Source organism: Prionailurus viverrinus, chromosome C2 (genome assembly GCF_022837055.1).
Source record: "Prionailurus viverrinus isolate Anna chromosome C2, UM_Priviv_1.0, whole genome shotgun sequence".
NCBI classification, from domain to species: Eukaryota; Metazoa; Chordata; class Mammalia; order Carnivora; family Felidae; genus Prionailurus; species Prionailurus viverrinus.
In genome coordinates, this window is record NC_062569.1 from 15914250 (window position 1) to 15934469 (window position 20220).

The 20220-nt window shown below is 45.9% G+C and overlaps 1 protein-coding gene across 10 annotated transcripts in view; it reads right to left on the reverse strand.

Moving 5' to 3' along the window:
- The window catches only part of LRRC3B (leucine rich repeat containing 3B), a 108515-nt gene that overhangs the window by 80457 nt on the left and 7838 nt on the right, over positions 1 to 20220 (reverse strand). For 3 of the 10 annotated variants that reach the window (XM_047876322.1, XM_047876327.1, XM_047876328.1), the window contains exon 1: positions 9790 to 10458. The gene's annotated coding sequence lies outside the window, so the exon portion shown is untranslated. Of the gene's footprint in view, positions 1 to 901; positions 924 to 7339; positions 7362 to 7456; positions 8313 to 8971; positions 9080 to 9789; positions 10459 to 11317; positions 11457 to 12938; positions 13190 to 20220 lie in introns of those variants that run through there. The other 7 variants (XM_047876321.1, XM_047876326.1, XM_047876324.1 and 4 more) reach the window with 5 other exon arrangements.

A 20220-nucleotide genomic window follows, 5' to 3' on the forward strand; every position in this document is an offset into this window, starting at 1 on the left:
AAGCAATCAGCTATGTTTTGATCCGTACTAAAAACAAAGAATTAAGTAGTACTTATCATGTACCAGACGCGGTTCAAAGCACCTAATACATATTAACTCATGTAAGCCTCACAACTCTCTATCCTTACATTCATCTCACCTAGAGAAAATGGATGTCTGAGGATATTTAGGCACATTAAAGGTTAGAGAATATTCTCGGAGTCACTCACTCTGCTATTCAGTTGCAGAAGGGGAATTAGAACCGAGTCTGGCTACCTCTGGATAGATGGGTAGATGAAAAGACAGAAGGAAGGGAGAGACGGAAGAAAGGAAAAAGAGAGGAAAGGAGGGAGACCCAGTCAGGTGAACTGTTAGGAACAGGAAAAGGCTCGTTCCGTGGCGGCAACCACGAGGTCCCTGGTGGGGCCAGGGCAGTGTCGACTGCTGGTAAAATGTAACAACAGATTCTCTGCATCAAAAAAGCCCTGCTTCGCAGTGTCTGTGAGTTTCTGTGGTGCCGATAATCCTACCGTGGAGGATTTTGAGCTCTCAACGTGATATCACTGAATGCAGAGTTGGAAAGAGGAAATGGGACGAGTCGGTGGCACTACCCGGTACTAACACATCAGCTCAGATACACCAGAGTGCAGGATGTACCTCGGAAGGCGACAGAGGAAGAGACAGGCAGGACCAGGTGAGGAAGGAACTACGAAACCCTACTGAGGATCGTCCTCAATACAACAACGAGTAACCTGGAAGTTTTTAGTAGCAAGTGACACATCATACAGTTATGAAGACAGGCACACAGTCAAACCTTCAGGAACCCCTCCTTCATCTTTCCTGCAACTTTCCTGAGTGACAGTTACTGCTGCAAGGAAACTTACCAGTGGTTCTGCCCTTTGCCTACTCTATCCCTTTTTACCTGTCAGCTGTCGTTCCCTCTATCAATCCCTCTGCCGACCTCTTATTCTGGGCTCCTGGAAGTGCTCTGGGGGTCAACAGGCCCTCAGGACTGGGGAGTCTCTGCCCATCATTACTGGTCCTCTGGTACGTCAGGGCTGGTACGTCTGGTACGCCTAAGCAAAGAAGTGAGCTTGAACGAGCTGAACAGGAAAGCCATCGTACGGAGTATTATCAGTAAAGCAAAGCCGGACACATCCTTGACATCAGAGACCACAGAGCTGGAAGGGGCTCTAGAAAGCCTCCAGTTTACTGGGGAAGTAGAGCAGAGGGCAGTCAACTTAACCAGCCCAAAGACATCATGCTGATTAAGGCCAAAGTTTGATATAGAATGAGGTTGCCTCCTTCCAAATACTCTACCTGCATATAAGCAGGATGTTTTCTGAGATGTGGCTTCCCTCCTGCAAAGTCAAAGGCTTTCTTAGGAGAACTTTTTCTATTAAGCAGGTTCTACTTCACCAAATAGAACAGACAGAAACATGGTGATCTCCACGATCGGGGACATCCTGGCATCCTCCCGTAACACAGGACAGTATGAGCCATCTGTCTGGAAAACACTCCTATGACCACAGTCTCCTTTCTATCACTCATGGCCTTATTCATCAGTTTAAGAATTCAGTTCTCCAGACCCAGACCTTTCCCCCTGGGTCTCCATCTACCTGGCCTGCACTGAGGCCATTTCCTGATAAGCAGGAAATGGACAGGGAAAGGAAGTGAACCTTTAAAAGCCATTATAGCAGCTCTGCTTTGGGGAAAAAAGTGTTGGAGGGGAACTTAAAACTTTCAGCTGAAATGCACACTTCAGGTGACCAGCCAAGGCGACAGGGCACGTAGCCAAGGCAGCCAGCCATCGGGGACTGAGATACAGGCCAATGTTCACCTAGCCAGGAGCCAGATGCTGCTGCCTATTTTCTAGTTCTTACAGAGGCATCCCACAGCCTGCCTGTGCCCCTGACACGTGAGTCTCTTTCAGCTAACAGTGATTTTTATTTGCCAACGCCCGTCATTGTCTACAACCATGACCCCTAGGAATAGGGCAGGTAAGGCCAGTCCCTGGAGCCGGAAAAGTGAAAATTGGTCCAGAGAGGGAGACGGAGAGAGAGAAGATCCCAGAGAGATAAAAGAAGCTGGGAGGACCCTGTTATAATCTGCCCAAGTCTGTTCCGATGTACTCCTACCGTGTTAGCTGGAGACACCGAACAAGGGTCCAAGGTTTTTGGGGTCGCAGACCTCCAGGGCATTTATCAACAGAATGCAAGTGATCCATAAACTTGAACAGGGAGAGAGTCACAACTTTGTTTATGAACACTTCACTACAATTTAGTATTTCATTCCATCATAAAGGCAGGCTACAATACTGCCTTTACGGTCTGCCATGTGGTAGAAGCACCAAAGACTTTGCCACTGACAGAAAGCAGACTTTTTCGTGTCCGAACACAGCTGCTGCAGGTGTCTCAAAGCAGCCCCGTTGCAGATCCCTACTTAGGAGAGACGGTGGCCATCTGTCCCACCAGATCTTGTTGTTACACATACATTAGGAGCTTACAATGGTGTGCGTGTGTGTGCGCGCGTGTGTGTATCTAGTGTTATAATCTTCTGCGTTGCATTTGAAGCATTTAAACACGTCATTCTGCGGGTCCCTAAGTTTGGAGGACTGCCAAAGGGCCACAGGCATCAATGAGATGAAGAAGAGCCATTGATTGGCCTGGTGGTAGAGAAGCCACATGAACAGGGGACAGGGGAATGTGGGTATGAGACCAGGCCCTCTGGCTGAGCAGCCAGCCGGCCTTTCCTTTGACCTACACCTTGAGGAATTATTTGGGTACGTTATTTTTCCTTGTACACTTCTTCAGCCCTTTATCATCCCCATTAGCTTTCCGTATCTTCTTATTTTTATGCCTTTTAAATCTTATCCCTCATGTTTGGCATACTATCGAATCTCATTTAGTCTTCCTGTGCACAGAGCTGGGTTTTCTTCCTTCAGGTGGTCTGTTTTCTTTCCTGGCCTACCTCTCTCACCCCCTTTCTCTCCTTGCTTTATCCTGGTTACCTCTCTCTTCACCCCCCCTTGACCCAGCTGGCTGTCAGTCCTCCCTCCTTCCTGGGTTCTGCAGCAGACGCTTCGGGCACCAAGCGCCTACAGTCCACCTTGCACTGGGGAAGGGCATTTATTTTGTCTAGATGACACGTTTCTAAGGAGCCACCAAAAAACAGACTGACCACCTGAATAAATGACAACCAAACATTCCATGGGAGAAGGGTACCTGCCTTTGCCAACGCAAGCTTAAATATAATTTGTAGGAGGATGGGAAACACTCCTGCTTGATAATCCCTGCTGACCAGATGTCTAGGGAAGGTCAGCAGACTAGACGAGGATTCTTCTCAGTGCATAAATTCCCAGAGTAGCAAAAGAGAAGTATACTGCTTAGTCACTGCTAACAGGGGGAGCCCTCTGTAAGCAGGCCTTTACCAGCACTGCTATTCTAAATCAGAAGTGAAGAGGTTAGACTAGAGGGAAAGCCAGTGTGCCTTCATGACCTGTGTGCTTTCGCTCTGGACAAACATCCAAGTGCACGGCGCCTCCTCCCTGCCCTCACCAGGGGAAACATTTGTCCTGAAATAGCCAACTCTCCCGGCAAGGTATTGAAGGCCTACATGTAGACTGAAAACGTGTATCAATGGCCTAAAAAATGAAAGGAAGAAAGAACAAAAGGGAAGAAATAAAGAGAAGAAAGAGAAAAAAGGAAACGAATCTGCATTTGAAGACATGCTTCATTTTGTCGAGGGTTATTCTGTGTTCGAGAATGGTGCACAATCTTTTATTTTTTTTTAATGTTTCTATTTTACTTCTTCTTCTAAAAAAATGTTTATTTATTTTGAGAGAGAGAGAGCACATGCAGAGGAGGGGCAGAGAGTGAGGGAGAGAGAGAACCCCAAGCAGGCTCCGTGGGGCTCGATCCCACGAACGTGAGATCATGAGCTGAACTGAAACCAAGAGTCGGACGCTTAACCAACTGAGCCACCCAGGCACCTCTGTTTCCAATTTAATTCTAAGGAAAGGCACAATTCTTTTTAGAAAACTATCTGAAAGTGTAGTGACACTTACATTGGAGAGTTGTTAACATATGAAGCAGCTCAGAGAACTTGGGATAAATTGAAACCACAAATTTTATAAACTTCACTGATCTGTTCATTGATCCTCTTAAAGAAAAAAATCCATTTTTATCAGGGTGGTTCTTTTTCAACACTTGTTCATTTATTTATTTTAAATGAATTATACTGCCCTTGCCAACAACTCATCCCCTTTGGGAAAATAGCATGTTCCAAGGCTGTTAGCTCTTGAGAAGACTGCAGACTTCATTCTCACATAAAATTTCATATGCCATGTTACAATGTATTAATTCACTGGGCTTTTATAAGGGATATACAATTATATACTAGTATGTCAGATATAAAAGCTGCCATCATGGTTCCCAACCACTTGTAGAATAAAGCTCTCCAAAGTCACAACCTGCAGATACAATATTAGATTTACTGATCTTATGGAATATTCAAACTTAAGTGTAAATTAAGATAGTATATATTTATTTAAAATAAAATACACAAGGGTAAAACTTCTCAGGTTCTACTTAGTGAACCTTTTCCCCCTCCAACGTCTTCTTCAAACTCCACAGAAGCTTATTATACGGCTTCTCTTGTTACTCAAAGTAGGTCAAGTTCAGATGCTCCGGTCCTTGATTGTGTTTTTATTTTCAAATATCTCACCCAAACTGAGAATTTTAATTCATGCTATGTATTGCATAAATGCGTTTATTCATTGTGTTCTGAATAAAAAGGCTTCGGGTTTTTTTTTTTCTTCATACTCTTTTCCCCAGAACGTGCTGTTTAACAGCAGTTCCTCTTCTGCCAACAAACTGATATCAGTTTATATGATTTAAGGTAGATACACGCGCAAAGAACTGTCCCAGCAGAAGTGCTGTGTGGGCCCTTTAACACTACACCACATAAAAGCCACAGTAAAACAGGTAGAAGGGATGCCAACCACATAAACAGGATGAGGCTCCAGCTAAGTCTCCTATCATCCCTGAAAAGCTACAAATTGGGAACCAGGATGTCTGCCCAGATCAAAAAGGATTCTTCTTCCTGTGCTTCCTAAAAGAGAGACCATTTCTTTTGGAGTTTGTCATACCTGATTTCAATGGTACATCTTTTCTCCTCTAACACTGCTGTGATCTCACTAGACCAGCATCTCCACTTTAATGTGAATTTTCATGGTTTCCCCTGAAGATTGGGACAGCTATGCATATTTTGTTGTCTGACTTAACGTAAAATAATATTCATTTCTAATAAATTCTCTAAAAATGTGAGTGCTCCCCTCGAGATAACAGGGGATTCTGGGATTCGGACCGGTCAACCCAACACAGACGGCAAACTGAGGTGGTGGGGAGGCGGGGAAGGGGAAAGAACAGCATCTCTCAGTTCAGGCTCTCCATGGTCATTCCTGTCACCCCAAAGCCGTTTATCAGCCGACCTCCATCTACCCCCACCCCAGGTTCTTGACAGCAGTGATCCCTCACCTTCACCTTTCCCTCCTCCACCCCTAGTTACTGCCTGAGGACTTCTGTCCTGGCTTCTCACAACATCAGGGATGCAAGTCCTACCCCAGGCTACATAAAAGGCACCAAGCTTCCACCATCTGTCTGCCTGTAACTCTCACCCCTCTGTGTGGCTCTAAGAAACAGGTTTTTCCCAATCCCCCCCTCTGTTTACTCCAGCTGACTTTTTCTTGATTTGTCTCCAGGGGCAGGACCTCCTGATGCCAGTAGCTACAGAGAAAAGACATGGGATGTTCTTAGAAACCAAAATTCTGTCCTATAAGAATGGCTAGGGCTATATGGCATCCCGAGGCTGCGGAAGAAGGTCCCTTTGTTATAAGGTCCCTGTGGGTAACAAAGTGGCAAAGGGCTATTTTCCCCCTCTCTGAGCCTCAGGTATATCCGCTAGAAAGATATTGTTTTGCCTCAGATTTGCAACAGCCTACAGTGTGACCCAACGGTCAGAAATTCAGAAGAAATCATACCAAATCACTTCATTGTATTCAAAAGAATTTTCCCCTCTGATCTACTATGATTTCTCTTATTTTCCCAAATACTTGGGAGTGAGGCCAGACAGAGCTACTCCTCCTGACAAAAAGACTGCTACAATGATTGGGAATCCATTCAATTTTATTTAACGTCACCTAAAGGTTTGCATGGTTACTTAAACGCTGTTGATTTGAAGGCTTATAAGTATTTGGTTGCAATTTTTTGCCAGTGAGACACATTTGTGATGGTGTATCCGTTATATGATAGTTATTTTTTTTTTCTGGTTATGCTGACTGAGGCAGTTATGAAGAATTAGAAAAATGAACTTTCTTTTAATAAGTTTTTCCCTAATTAATTTTAAGATGCTGAAAAACAGCAGTGGCCATAATCCATTTATGCATCAACATGGCTTATTTTGGCCAAGAGTCAGAGGACAGTGGTTCCAGTACTGGTTATGTTAGGAACACACAGAGTGGCCTTGAACATATCACTGAATCTCCTCCCTGCTTCTGGATTGGGGGCAGTGATATCTGAGATCCCTTTAGCTCTAATATTCTGTGGTTCAATCACTAGAAAGACACTGGCAAAACACAGTTTCTATGGTTTGTGACTATAGATCTCTGTTCACGTTTGGATTCCCCCCCCCTCCACTGCTCTTCATATTTTAAATGGGAAGGTCTACCAAAAGGTTCAGAAAAGAAGTCCATTGCCAGCAGCCAGTTGCCCAAATTTGCTTTCAGCACCAGGATCCCATTCTACCAAGATGTACCCCAACAGACTCTGAGAGAGGGGACATGCCCCATCAGCCTCCCACATGACACAGGCAAGGACTGGCGCTCCCACAGTATGCCTGCCTTCGGGGTTTGGAGTAAAGGGCTGGGAGACCTCACCCATACTTCCTTGTGGACAAAAGGTCTTTAGTACCAAACAGGGTCAGGGAGCTTGGGACACACCCAGTGTTCTCTGCCCACAAGATTAACCAGCTTCCCCACTTGCTGGCTGGATGACAATGAACGCACAACTTAAGTTCTCCATGGTTTAGTTTCCTCACCCACAAAATGGGGGAAAAAAGAACTGTCCTCCAGGGTTGTTGTGAGGAGTAAAACTAACAGTTCACGCAACATATCAAGAATAGTGCCTGGCACAGAGTAAGAGCTCACTCAATAAACACTGGCGCTGATTATTATTACTACCTGTCTCCCCAGGATATCTCAGCAACGCGGGGGTGGGGGCGGGGGTGGGGGGAGGGCGGACGGGGACACTTTGGCGTGCAATTGAAGTCTTCCTTCAAGAGTTCCCCAGGGACATGTTCCAACCTGTTTCTCCATGCAGAGGGAAGTGGCCCGAGCACAAACCCAGGTAATAGGCATCCGGAAAGAAATTGGCCCTGGGGTAGTTCTCGCGGGGTGAGGGACTTCAGTCTGGGATCCTACCTCAGGTATCCAGGTAATTCGGCAGAAGCCAACGCTCTGTCCCCTGCGATGCCTGGCCTGTGAGGGTGTGGCCTTTGTGCTCAGGAGCCGCGGGGAGTCAGCGCTGAGGGAATCCCCGGTCCCGCTCCTCGGGGCTCTGAAGCCGGCCGCGGGGAGACTGGAGCTCGCTGCTCCAGGGGTGCCCCAGGGTGGGAGTGAGCGACCTCAGGATTCCTCCCCCGGAGCCCTGGCAAGTCGACGTCTCTTCCGGAAGGGTCTGGCCAAGGCGTGGGGCCCAGAAAAGGAGACTGCGCTGAGCTCTGCTTTCTCCCAGCTGGTTACGGGAGAGCAGCAGACTTATTATAACAGGGCAACCGCAGAGGCGGCTGTGCCCCGAAAAGCCTGCACGTGGGAGGCCTGGGCAAGGAGGGCCAGAGGGTTTTAAACAGCTCGGGACCCCACGCAACCTCCAAATTCTTCGATGGGCCAGTGGAAACCCGGCACTGGACTCTCCAAGGTGCTGCTTGGAAAGGGGCGTGCACCTCCTCAGAGAGAGAAGGGTTAAACGAGGTGCTTCCAGGCCTTTGGTAGCCCACCTGGAGAAACGGAGCCCGGGGGGGGGGGGGGGGGCGCCCCTTCTCTGCAACAGCAGTCTAGGCCCTCTCCCGCAAATGGTCTTCCATTCGAGATTGCTGGGGGGCAAAGGAGGAGAGAGCCTCGCCTTCCCGCATCCGTTAAGGCGGCTGCAACAACCACAAGGACCTACCGAGGGGCCCAAACGTGGAAAGACCCACCTCTGCCCGGGGCCCCGGCCTGGAAGCCAAGTCTCCCCTCATCGGATGCCCACACCCCCTCGCCCTGCGTTTCCCGCACGCCCTCCGGCTCTCGGCTCCCGAGCCTGCGGGCACAGCGTGGGGCTCCCCCACTCCCTCGCTCCGCCCAGGTGCGATTTGCGGAAGGGCGGGGGGGTGGGGGGGGGGGACGGAAAGGTGGCTTCCCACTGCAGCCTCCGCCCCTGCGCTCTCCTCCAACCGGTTCGAACCCCTGTCTACTCTCCTGGCGCTGGGGACTCCCCGCCCCCCCCACCCCTGCCCGGCACACACGCCTCTCCTGGGGGCCAGGAATCCCCTTCCCACCCTGCGGCTGTGCAGACCTCCTTGACTCCAGAGCGCCCGGCAGGGAAGGTGGGCGTGGGTCTACGGACTCGGCTGCGGAGGTGGAAGGGTGTAGAAGCGGGTGCCGGGGAAAGGAGAGGACTCTGGTCCTCTTAGAGCCAGGAAAAGCATCCCTGGTCCATGATCTGACCACTCGGTCGCCGCCTGAGACGCCAACGCATTCACAATCTCGCCTGGAGGTTTGTTTCTCCTGGAGAGGAAGATCGCCCCGTTCCAGGCACCCAGAAGCCGGCCTTCCCAAGTACCCCTTCCCCCCCCTCCCCCCCCCCTCCCCCCCCGGGCTCTGGCATTCCAGGGCTCCATTCTGCCTCTCTGCGCCTTCCCAGGTGCCCAGCCCCTCCCCCCATCTCTATTTACACACCCGGGCCAGAGCTCTCCGGACTCAAATCCTTTTTCCTCCGTGTCAGGTGACGGCTTGGACTGGCCCCTCGCCCACTTTAAAAGCGGAGCCCTTTGGTACCCTGTCAACCAGATCTACCCGAGACCCCCACCCACCCCCACCCCTCCAGCAACATTTCTCTCCCCAAATGACTTACTTCACCCACCCGTATCTGCACTTGCTGTTCCCGCGGCACGCAGCCGCAAGCCACTCCAAGGGTTTCATTACCGAGTTCGGGGTGGCATACGCAAGGATGGACCGTGCTAGACTGAGCCCCAAGGGTGGCCGCAGCCTCCTCCCATGTCCCACCCCTCCTATTGCATTCTCTCTGCTCCTATCCCACCCTCACGAGCAGGATGAGCACTGCTGAGTCCCAAACCCTCGCCTCTCTAGCGGGAGCTGCAGGGAGTGAAAAGTCGACTAGCAAGAACACCGAAAGAGAAATGGGCAGATGCAAACGTCAGGGGTGGTAGTGGGGGAGGGCTGGGGGAAGGGCGCACGCGAGAACTAGACCTGCAACTTGCACGGCACGGGGTGAGCACCGCGCGGGGAGGGGTGGGGGGGGCACAAAACTTTGCAGACTATTGCACAGCAGCTGGCTGCAAGCGAGCAGGGGGTCGACTTCCCCCCGCCAGGAGGGGTCTCTCCCAGGGTCTGCGCCAAGGGGACCGGAGCTTTGGACGTGGCTCTGACCTGGGGTGACAGTTCCCCTCTACTTGTTACGGGAAGGGACGGCCTAGGCACCCGGGTAGAGGGACGACACCGCGCTTTGCGAAAAGCAACAGGCGGCTGCACCTTACCTTGCGCCAGTCCCGGGCCGGGGTGGCTGCTCCATCCTCGTGGCGCAGGGAAGAGGCGTTGGATGCGTATGCCTGGGGGTGTGAGCTGCCAGAGCTGCAGCGCCCGCTCTTCCCACCCCGCTGCCAGCCGGGCTGCCCACCCCGGACCCGGCCGGCCGGGAGGGCTCGTTCCCCGCCGCGGCGGCGGCGTTAGTGCGCGGCGGCAGGAGCGCGGGACGCCGGCTGTGCGTGGCTGGCCGGCGTCCTCCGGCGCCTCCACCGAGCGAGGGTGCGGCTCCGGGCGGCCGTGCGGAGCACCGCTTGGCTCCCGCTTCTGCGGCGGCTGCTGCAGACCCTGCGCCCGGCCCCGGAGCCTTGCAGGAGGAGGAGACAAAGACGCGAGGGAGGCGAAGCGCCGCTCGCCCAGATGCGATCGTCTCAGTCACTAGAGGGGAATCGCCTCCAAAGCCCGGCTGAGGATGAGGGAGGAGGGGCGAGGAGGCTGGGGACGGGAAAAGCAGCAGGGAACGAACGTGACCGTCAGAGCCCTGCCACCGCCTCTCCCGCGCTGCCCTCTCGCCAGCCGGGTGGAGGGTCCGGAACGGAGAGAGAGGGCGGGGGCTGAGCGTTTGCTGCGGGAGGAGAGGCGCCGAGGTGGGAGTATGGGCTCCCTCCGCCTCCCTCGCCTGCCTTCCTCGCACCCCGCCGGTGCAGAGCTCCTCTCTCTGGAAGCTACGGCCCCATTCTTTCTCCTGTTTATCTAACTACTGAGATCCGAGCTGAATAAAACCGGCCTAAGAATAAGAATAAGAAGCACAATGTGGTGATGGGTTGATTGTCCTCTAATGGGGAAAAGGCGGACGCCTAACATCTCTTCGACAAATGATGGCCTACTGGGTGCCAAGTGCTGTATGTAGTAGGCTCTTCCGGGGTAAGAGGGATAAAGTGAGCTATTCCCCGAAGGCTCTATGTTCCAATATCAGAATGATCCCCTGCGGTTCCTGAAGCACAAAGTTTTGGCCGTGAGTCCTGGGCCCTGATCCCCACCCCCTACTAGTCCAGTTTCCCAAAGCAGAAGAAGGTGTTAGAATTCAATTTGCCTTCCCGTTGCAGGGATGACTTTCTACAGCCAAAACCAAACCAAACCAAACCAAACCAAAACAACAACAACAACAACAACAAACTGCGTGCAGAGTATATATAGACCTTAAGAAAGTGTATGTGCGTGTGTTCATGTGTGTTTGCTAAGATTAACACAAATTACTGGCTTTAGTGGTTCTCAGTTCATGATTTAAATTATTTAGCAGATCTGCACCTAAATAAATAAATGAATCAAGAAACAAGCAATTGGGGCCAGAGGAACCAGCCTTCCCAGCATCTACAAATACCACCTTCTTTTACAGCCCTGTTTCCACCCCAGCCCTCACCCCTCACTCCAGGCAGAATTACTTTTCCTCTTCTCTTTGCTATCGCAGTCAAATTTGCCAATCACTTGCAGAATTCACAAAGGTATAGATTTTTTTTTATCGTTTTCTATTGCATCACTCACCTGTATTACCTCCTTTTTTCTTCTTTTTTAGGATACCACTGCAACATCCAGACTTGTTTTGTGTCTAGTGGGTACTCAAGGAAAGCTTAGCCTGTTGGAAGTCGTTTTCTCCTTTAAACACTGCTAAATCCCAGTGTGTCTAGAATTAAAGGAACTTGGGTGATGAAATTTGGGAGGGTTTGGGGAAGGGGAGGGCACACATAGTTCTACTCCCAGCTCCTCTGACCTAGAAATGTAAAAGTATTTAATTCATTTTTTGTTTCTGGACACTTATCTTTTCCCACTGACCAGCCTACGTCTGTTTGCTGAATTCCCATAAGCAAGGGAAACCAAGTTGTTGGGCAACTGCATAGAGCAAGTGATATGTACTCAGTTGCCCACACCTAAAGCAAACCCATTCCAGGCAGAGAATGACCAAAAAATTCTTTATTATTTCATGACCTGTGTCAAGTATGTTGAAAGACTGCCAAGGTGTCCTCATTTCCAATGAGGCTCTCTTATCGTAGAGGCATTTTAGAATAGTTTGAAGAGTACTTCATTGCTGAGAGGTAAAAAAAAAAAGTGCTATGTAGTTTAGGGATATTTAAAATTGTTCTTTATTTTCTATCCCCACTTCCTATGCATTGTAGGATGGATACCACCTAGATCGGGGATGTGCTAAGGAAAAGGTCCATAATGTGTAGGAGATTAGAAAACATGATTGCTAAGATATCTTCTATTTCTAAGATGAAACTGTGATTGGAAAGGTTGTGGTTTTTTTTGTGGTTTAAGTTCTGTTTATTTATTTTGTTTTTGTTTTTTAAATGAAGTCTTAGGACTTATGGATGGCAGGTATGTAATTTGGTGTAACTTTTCTGAAGGGAAATATGATGTTACTCTTGAAAGCATAAACTTTTTGGAGGTCATTGTCCCTAAGACTGTACTTCTAGAAATTCATCATTAGGAATAAATAATGGATATTCAGTAAGATTTATATACAAGGATATTCATTGCAGTGTTGTTTACACTAGTGGAAAATTGAAAATAAACAAAACCAAATTGAAATTTCTAACAAGACTGGAATAGTAAAATGTTTTTAAATCTATAAATGGATACTGGTCAGACATTAAACTGTGGTTGTAAATGAGTTGAGTATTGTTATAAATGATAATTATAATTTTAGATGCAAAAAAATCAGATGCACAAGATGAGAGACACAATAATAAAAATTAATATTGGGAGTCAACAGATGTAGGTTTGGAGCTATACATTTCTACTTGATAGCTATGTAGAAATCTTAGACTTGAACTTCCAATTCCTTAAAGGTATAATTGGTTGATGTTAATTACCTCACAGTCTTCTGTTTTCATTGAAATTTGCAAAACACTTATTTCACAAATAAGTGCCTACTACACAGTAAAAATCTCAATATGTTTTTCTCTTGGCAATCATTACATGTATAAATGTGAATATATACATATGTTTAGGCTCGTGTCTAGAGTAATGTATACTCCAGTATTAACAGTGGTTATCCCTGTTCATACAGGGATTACAAGTATCTTTTAAAATATATAGGGTAATCAAAAGCAGAGGAATTTGTTTTAAAACTAGTTCTCTTTTAATTAAAACAAACGATTTCTACCTATTGACAGAGGAAACCTCTAGACTTGGATGCTTTCTGCTTTACTTGATTCACATGCTCATCAACAAGACTTGCTGACCATTGGTGTCGCCCATGCTATAAAAAGGATAAATGACAGGGCATGGAGTTTGTCACCTCTGATATAAACTTAGATTTGTTTTGTAGCAACCAGGAGTCAAATCCAGCTCAGCAAAATATGCTGTTTAATACGAGGAGCTGATTGGTTGCTGCCTCTGACTTGTCTTGACAACCTATAAAAAAAGAGAAGGGAGGAGGTATCAGAAGCTATATTTGTAACTTGATTAGTGAATTAAGAAGGAAGCCTAGCACTGAAGGGCCACTTCATTCAATGACCTTCACATCACAGCAGCGGCCCCTCTGGCCCAGAGGGGGAGCTTTTGTAAAACTTATTGTGTATATTACAAACATTACATTACTTACTGGTGTTTTCAGTTTAACTCTCTTTAGAAATAGGGGTAAGCAATTGTTTTAAAATCAATATATTCCAGTAATTTTGCAACTAAAGGAAACCTCTTCAAATTTTAATTGCATTTTCCATTTGGAACTCTCCAGAGAAATGGAAATGCATTTTTCTGAGCCCTTGAGTTGATTTTCTGAAATCTAAATAGTTGGGGTGACTTAAATGAATGGAATCAAGGCAAGAAGATGTTAATATCATGAATCCTTTGTGGAACGTGTTCCAGTTAAGTACTCTTCATAACAAATCACCCCAGAACTTCTTGGCTTAAAATAACAACAATCTTTTATTAGCCTGAATCTGGAATTTAGACAGGGCTTGGGGAGGAAGGCTCACTTCTGGCCCACTCAGTGTCAGCTTAGGGCCACTGGAATCAGAAGTAGAGGATTCACTTCCCAAATGGTTCCGTCACATGCCTGGCAGCATGTGCTGGCTCTTGGCGTTCGACAGGAGCTGAGGCTCAGACCTCAGTTTCTCTCCATATGGGCGTTTCCATGTGCATCTTTCCCATATCTCCATAGTTCCTCATAGATTTCCTCACTTTATGCCATTTGGGTTTACAAAGAGAACCCGATAGGAATCGGACCTTGCCTGGATAATGAAAATCTGAACATTATACAAACAATCTAGTCTTCAAATGGCACTGCAAGTTTTAACCCAGAACTCAGTGGGCAATGTACACTCGTGAATCTAGCTCATCATTTGGAAGACTTGGGTACATGGATCAGTTTTTCTTCCATTTACTGAGATCATTTGGAATGCAAAGTAGTGCACCCACCATGGGAAACAATATGGAGATTCCTCAAAAAATGAAAAACAGAACTATTATATGATCCAGCAATTCCACTTCTGGGTATTTATCCAAAGAAAACAGAATCACCATCTCAAAAATATGTCTGCACCCTCATGTTCATTGCAGCATTATTTACAATAGCCAAGACATGGAAACAACCTAAGTGTCTATTGATGGATGAATGGGTAATGAAAAATACATACACACAGACACACACACACACACACAAAATGACACTATGGAATATTATTCAGCCATAAAAACGAAGGAAATCCTGCCTTTGTAATAACATGAATGGACCTTGAGGGCATTATGCTAAGTGAAAGAAACCGGAGAGAGAGAGACAAATACTGTGTGATTTCACTTCTATGTGGAATCTAAAACAAAACAAAACAAAACAAAACAAAACACCAAAAAAATCCACAAAAAACAAAACTCTTCAATACAATGAACATATTGGTGGTTGCCAGAGGCAGAGGTTGGGGGAGATGGGAGAAATAGGTTTACTGTTTAATAAAAATAAAGGAATTAGAGGACTGGCCATGTATAAATGCATTGTAATTTGTGTGTGTGTGTGTGTGTGTGTGTGTGTGTGTGTGTATGTGTGTATTTAATGACTGGTCCACATAGTGAAGACCAAATTCCCTATCATGGTTTTTTCATGGGCCTCTGCCATTTAACTTTCTTTCCAGCTCTGTCAGCTTCTTTTATCTTCTCATGTTTATCCATCTTATCTTGGCTTTATGTAGACTCCTATTCAGGCTAGCTGTTGACAAGTTCACCTCTCCTAGTAGACTTATCATAGGGGACTAAAGTTCCTTGAGAGCAGAGACTTTATTCCAATCAATTTATGCCCCCACAACTGTCAGTCGAGCCATGCAAGGAGTGGGTGCTTATACATGCTTATTGAAAAGATGAATAATTCAACACCCCTTGCCTTTCCAATTCAATCATTCTATCTCTAAAATGGCAATATTGCTCGTGAGCTGCTCCACAGGGGAGCTAATTAATTCTCTGAAACTGGAAAATGTTTTGAAGTTCCACAGTACTTTGGAAGCACTCAAGAACATTAATATGTGCAATAAAGACATTATTATTACTTCCCTGACACATAAATGGTGAATAATCCATTTTAATGTGTTTATTTTGAATATACTCAACAAATTTGCAGGAAGTAATGTATTGTTGGCTCATTTCTACTAATGGACACCTTGTGTGGACTGAATAAGATGTGGCCTCTTCTGGCTCTATTGTTTGCTCATTTCTCCAGCTCTCAGAACCACTATTATACATGTTTTCTGCCAGAAAGGTGCCCAGGATATGAGAATCAGCCTTCTTGGGGTTCCGTGTCTTGACAGGTCATATGGGTACCTATGGGATTCTAGGATTGCACTCTTAGTTCCCTAGCCATATAATTATTGTGGGAAATGTCTTGTAGCTGAGAGATCCAATAGAGAATTCCTATCCCTAGATGGAAATATCAGATTCTCTTCTTGGGAATTTTGGATAAGAAAACTGGGAAGACCGGGCTCATCTTTCTGATGACTAACATCGCAAGGTGTAACTCATAGGAGCCATGAGCAGGCATGGTATCTGCCATGCAGAGAAAGCCACACTATACTGTGAGTGACAAAACTTCCTCACAGGGACAAATGTGAGAGGCAGAGTGATTCCCTGTAGGGTCTGAGTCCCTGGTTCAAGCTATTTGGAAGTCCAGCCATGTCTCTGCTCTCCCCTGCTTTTATTCATCCTCTTTTTTCAAGAAATCACCTTTTTGCTTAAACTAGTTCACATTTAGTTTCTGTCTCTTGGGACCAAAAAAAAAAAGTCCAACTAATGCAACATCAAAGAAAGATTTGAGAAATGCTTCTCAGAATATGTTTGATTAAGGGTTGGAGAGAGTGCGCTTGGGGACACTTCGATATGAGGCTTATAGTTTGAGAAGTTAAAAGCCCGGTGACTAATATAAATTGAACCATATTTTTCCAGATAATAAAAATAGGATCTGACATGTAAAAGCAGGATCCCAGTGTTTTTGACTTACTGGAATGTAGGCTTCATGAGGGAGAAATCTGGATTCTTTACCACTGTTCACTGATGACTACAATAGAATTCTGCACATGCTAGATAATTCTGCACATTTAATAAATATTTGTGGAATGAATGAATGCATTTATTTGTTGCATATCTTCCTTAGTCCTAGTCGAAATATGGAAAATGACTCCTTATTGAATCCATACTACAAATTAGCCACTGTGCTCAGTGTCAACAAACATGTCATTTAGTTTATTACCTGACCTTGGAGCGGAGGCTGTGGGTGGGAAATGACTATGGATTCCGAGAACTTGTTCTAAGATGAGACAGTTTGCTCAAACAGTTTGCACGTAGATTCTATATGGTGGGGGTCAGGATTTGAACCCAGGAGCATCAGTCTCCAAAACGTGTGCTCTCTCTAACATACCACATTCACATATTAACATACAGGGCAGGGATCTCTTCCGGAGCAATAAACTAAAAGGGGACAAGGCTGGACTGCAATATTGCTTCATATATAACTCCAGCTCTAATGATCAAGGATTTAGTGAACACAGAATTAGTCCTCACTCTACAGACGAGTAAGTGCAGGTCTATAGGGCTGCATCCAGTACTCATCAGTCAATATCTACTCAGAAAGTCTCATTTTCAGGATGGAAGCTCTCTTCTTGTTCCCCTGGTCTTTCCCTGGAAGAGTTAGAGGACTTACTCCTTACCCCCAAGACTGATGGGAGTTGATGGATAAATACCCTACACCTTCCTCCTCTTTTGGTTTGACTCCAAGGCATGTTCCACATTGTCTCCAAGAGGTCCTCCATGTGACTGTGCCCCAATTACCCACAACACTAATTTGTTTAAAAGTATACCCTTTATTGGTTTCCTTTTCTTCCATGTCTCACTTCCCTTCACCTCTCCCAGAACCTTCCAAACAAACTACTCAAACTCTCGCCTTCATCTCAAGGTTCTGCTTCTGGGCTCACCTGAGCTAAGGAGCTAAGTCATATCTCTGGCCCCTTTATCCTCATCCTGAAGGGAGACTGTCAGATTACCTGATCGATGAGTTTGAAAGAAGAAACTGAACATTATCTATTACTTCAACTCTTTTGAAGAGGGCAAGTTCATAGGACATGCATGTTTGGACTACCCTCTGCTGTGGGCTTAAAGGCTTGCCTTCGTGGGAAGGTTTTCAGTTAGCAACTGGATGGATAAGTCAGTTTATTTCAGGAGTGATGTATTAGGAAACTCACCAGATCCTTACAGATCTAAAATCATGCTCTCCAAACAGCTTTATCAGCAATATTCACATGGTTCATAAAAGCCAAATGTGGAAACAACCCAAATAAGCATCAACTGATTAATGGATAGACAAAATATGTTTATGGAATATTATTTGGCCATTAAAAGGCATGAAATATTGAGACCTGCTATAGCATAGCTGGATCTTGAAAATGTGATGGTGAGTAAAACAATACAGTCACAAAATATCACACATAATATTATTCTATTTATATGCAATGCCTAGGATTTCTGCAGAGACATAAAATAGATTTGCCGTTGCTTAGGGCTTGGGCGTGTGGAGGGGAGTGGGGAAGGGAGGAGATAGCTGAAGGGTGTGGGTTTCTTTTTGAGGTGATAAAAATATTCTAAACATGACTAGAGTTATCCATATCTCTTAATATACTAAAAACCACTGAAAGGTACACTTTAAATAGGTCAACTATATAGTATGTGAATTGCATCGGAACAAAGCTCTTGAAGTTAGGTCCACATTGTGATGCAAAATGTTAACATTAGGAGAGGCTGGGTAAAAGGTGTATGGGAATGGCGGGTCTGTACTATCTTGGCAATTCTTTTGCAAATGTAAACCTACTTTAAAATAAACAGTTTTTAAACTTGGGTCTAAACTTGGGAAGGTCTGAGCTTGGGAAGGGTCAAAACTTCTCTGACTCAGTTTCCCTACCTTAAGGGAGAACAAAACTACAATACTCATCTCGTAAAGTGGTTATATTCTTATAATATAACGCTATCTTATTCTTATAAGATATCTTATTCTTATAAGATGTTATAATATAACGCTATTCTTATTCTTATACGCTATCAGTTGAGATAGTGTATATAACACTTACTATGTCTGGCAGATAACCTCTCTCTCTTTCTAACTAACTAACATGGGGACCTAGGTGCATAAGGCAGAATCATCAGTGCGTCTCAGGCATCCTGTTTCCCCCCACGATCTCCATTACCATCCTGTCTCCCTGTTACTTTTCAGATGTGAGATTTGCTTTGACAAGGTTTGGTCAGAGGTTAACATTTATAATAGTACAACTTAATAGGTATAACGAGCCGACTCAGTCTGTAATGCCAGAGATTTGGTGGTGGGGTTTGGCGGGGGGGGGGGGTGTGAAGCTGGGTGACATTAACAATTGATGCCAAAGTGGCCCTCCTTAGCAATTAGTTGTTCTTGTTTCTTTTTGCCTCCCATCATAGCTATTTTTGTTATTGTTTGTGCTTTGTGAAATGGGATCGTTCCATCAGACCCACATGTAAGCCTCAAGTTGCTGATGCAGACTTTCCTTTCCTCCTTCTGTAGCACTTATGGAAGCCGGCACAATATTTCTGCTAGCTGGTCTGGAGTCAGTTCTGTATCTAATTATGGGGTTGATTTTCTTCTTTTGTATTAAGGTTTTCTCCACCCACTGGGGGTGTTAGGGATTTGACAAGGAAGCTTTCCCTATGGTCCCTGTTTCATTGTAAGAAGCCAAGGGCATGGGGGAAATGCCCTTGTTGGAGTAGAGGCTGGGGTTTCAATCCTTTCTTTAAATTCAAGGGACAAAGGAAGCTTCAGGCAAGCCATTTACTTCCCCAGGCTTGAGAATTGGCCTAAATCATCTCTTCTGCAACTCTTAGTTCCTCTTAGAACTGACATTCTCCAAAACACAAGCATCTTCTTGAAGCTTACTGACAAGTAGTTGCCAAACACCAGAGGAGTGCTGATATGTTGTTAGCTAATATTATCTCTCATCTGTTTGTAGCATCTTGATGGGAAATCATCCCTGGGGAGCAGCCCTCTTCTGGAGTGTGCTCTGAGAACAGATTTAGAGATCGCAGGAAGAGGGGATTATGGAGAAAATGGATCCCTCCAGCATGGACAGGGATGGTGTCATTCTGTTACCGTTCTGAAACAGATACAGACAAACCAACGGAAGGCTGGTCTCAGTGCCTGGAAAAGGAGTATTACATAAGTGCAATTTTACTTTCTGCGTTAATCTTTGCTGAGGTAATTGCTTTCATTCTATTTTCAGTGTGTTGTTGGCAATGCTGCGTGGCCTACTGACAGTTGTTCAATAAAAATAGAGATCATACCCGAGAGGAAAGGTGCAATATTCACACATGGCCAAAGTTCTTTGAGCCACAGTACTCAATTCCTCAAGAGTTACACGGCGAGAGGCACTGCTAGCGAGTTGTACCAGGAATTAAGACTGAGTTACATTTATAGGTTGTTGGGTGTATCTGGCACGCACCTTTGGACATAAGGAGTCGTGCAACAATTTCAGCGAGGGGCGCGAAGGGGCGTAAAAGAAGCTCAAAGTCCTATTCTTCTCTCTACTCACCACATAGTCACCCTTAGCCTCCCTATGCGTCACCAAATAGAACTAAGTTTACCCCCTCAATATCTTGCTAATGGTCCACACCACTCTGTCAACGCCCCTCCACTGCTGGCTTGATTCAGAACATTATCATATCTCACCTGGGTACTCTATTACCCTCCGAAAAGGTCTAACTGTCCTCAACTCTGCTCTCAGCCCAGGAGCAGGAGCAATTCCCTAGTCTGCAATGTGTTGGTCACATGCCTTGTTTAGAATTCTTCAGTGGTTCGTAATAAAACCAGAACTTTATCACACAGCCCTATAAGTCTCATTATAATCTGTCTGCCTACTTCACTAGCCTCCCCCTCTGTGATTTCCTCTTCTTCTAGG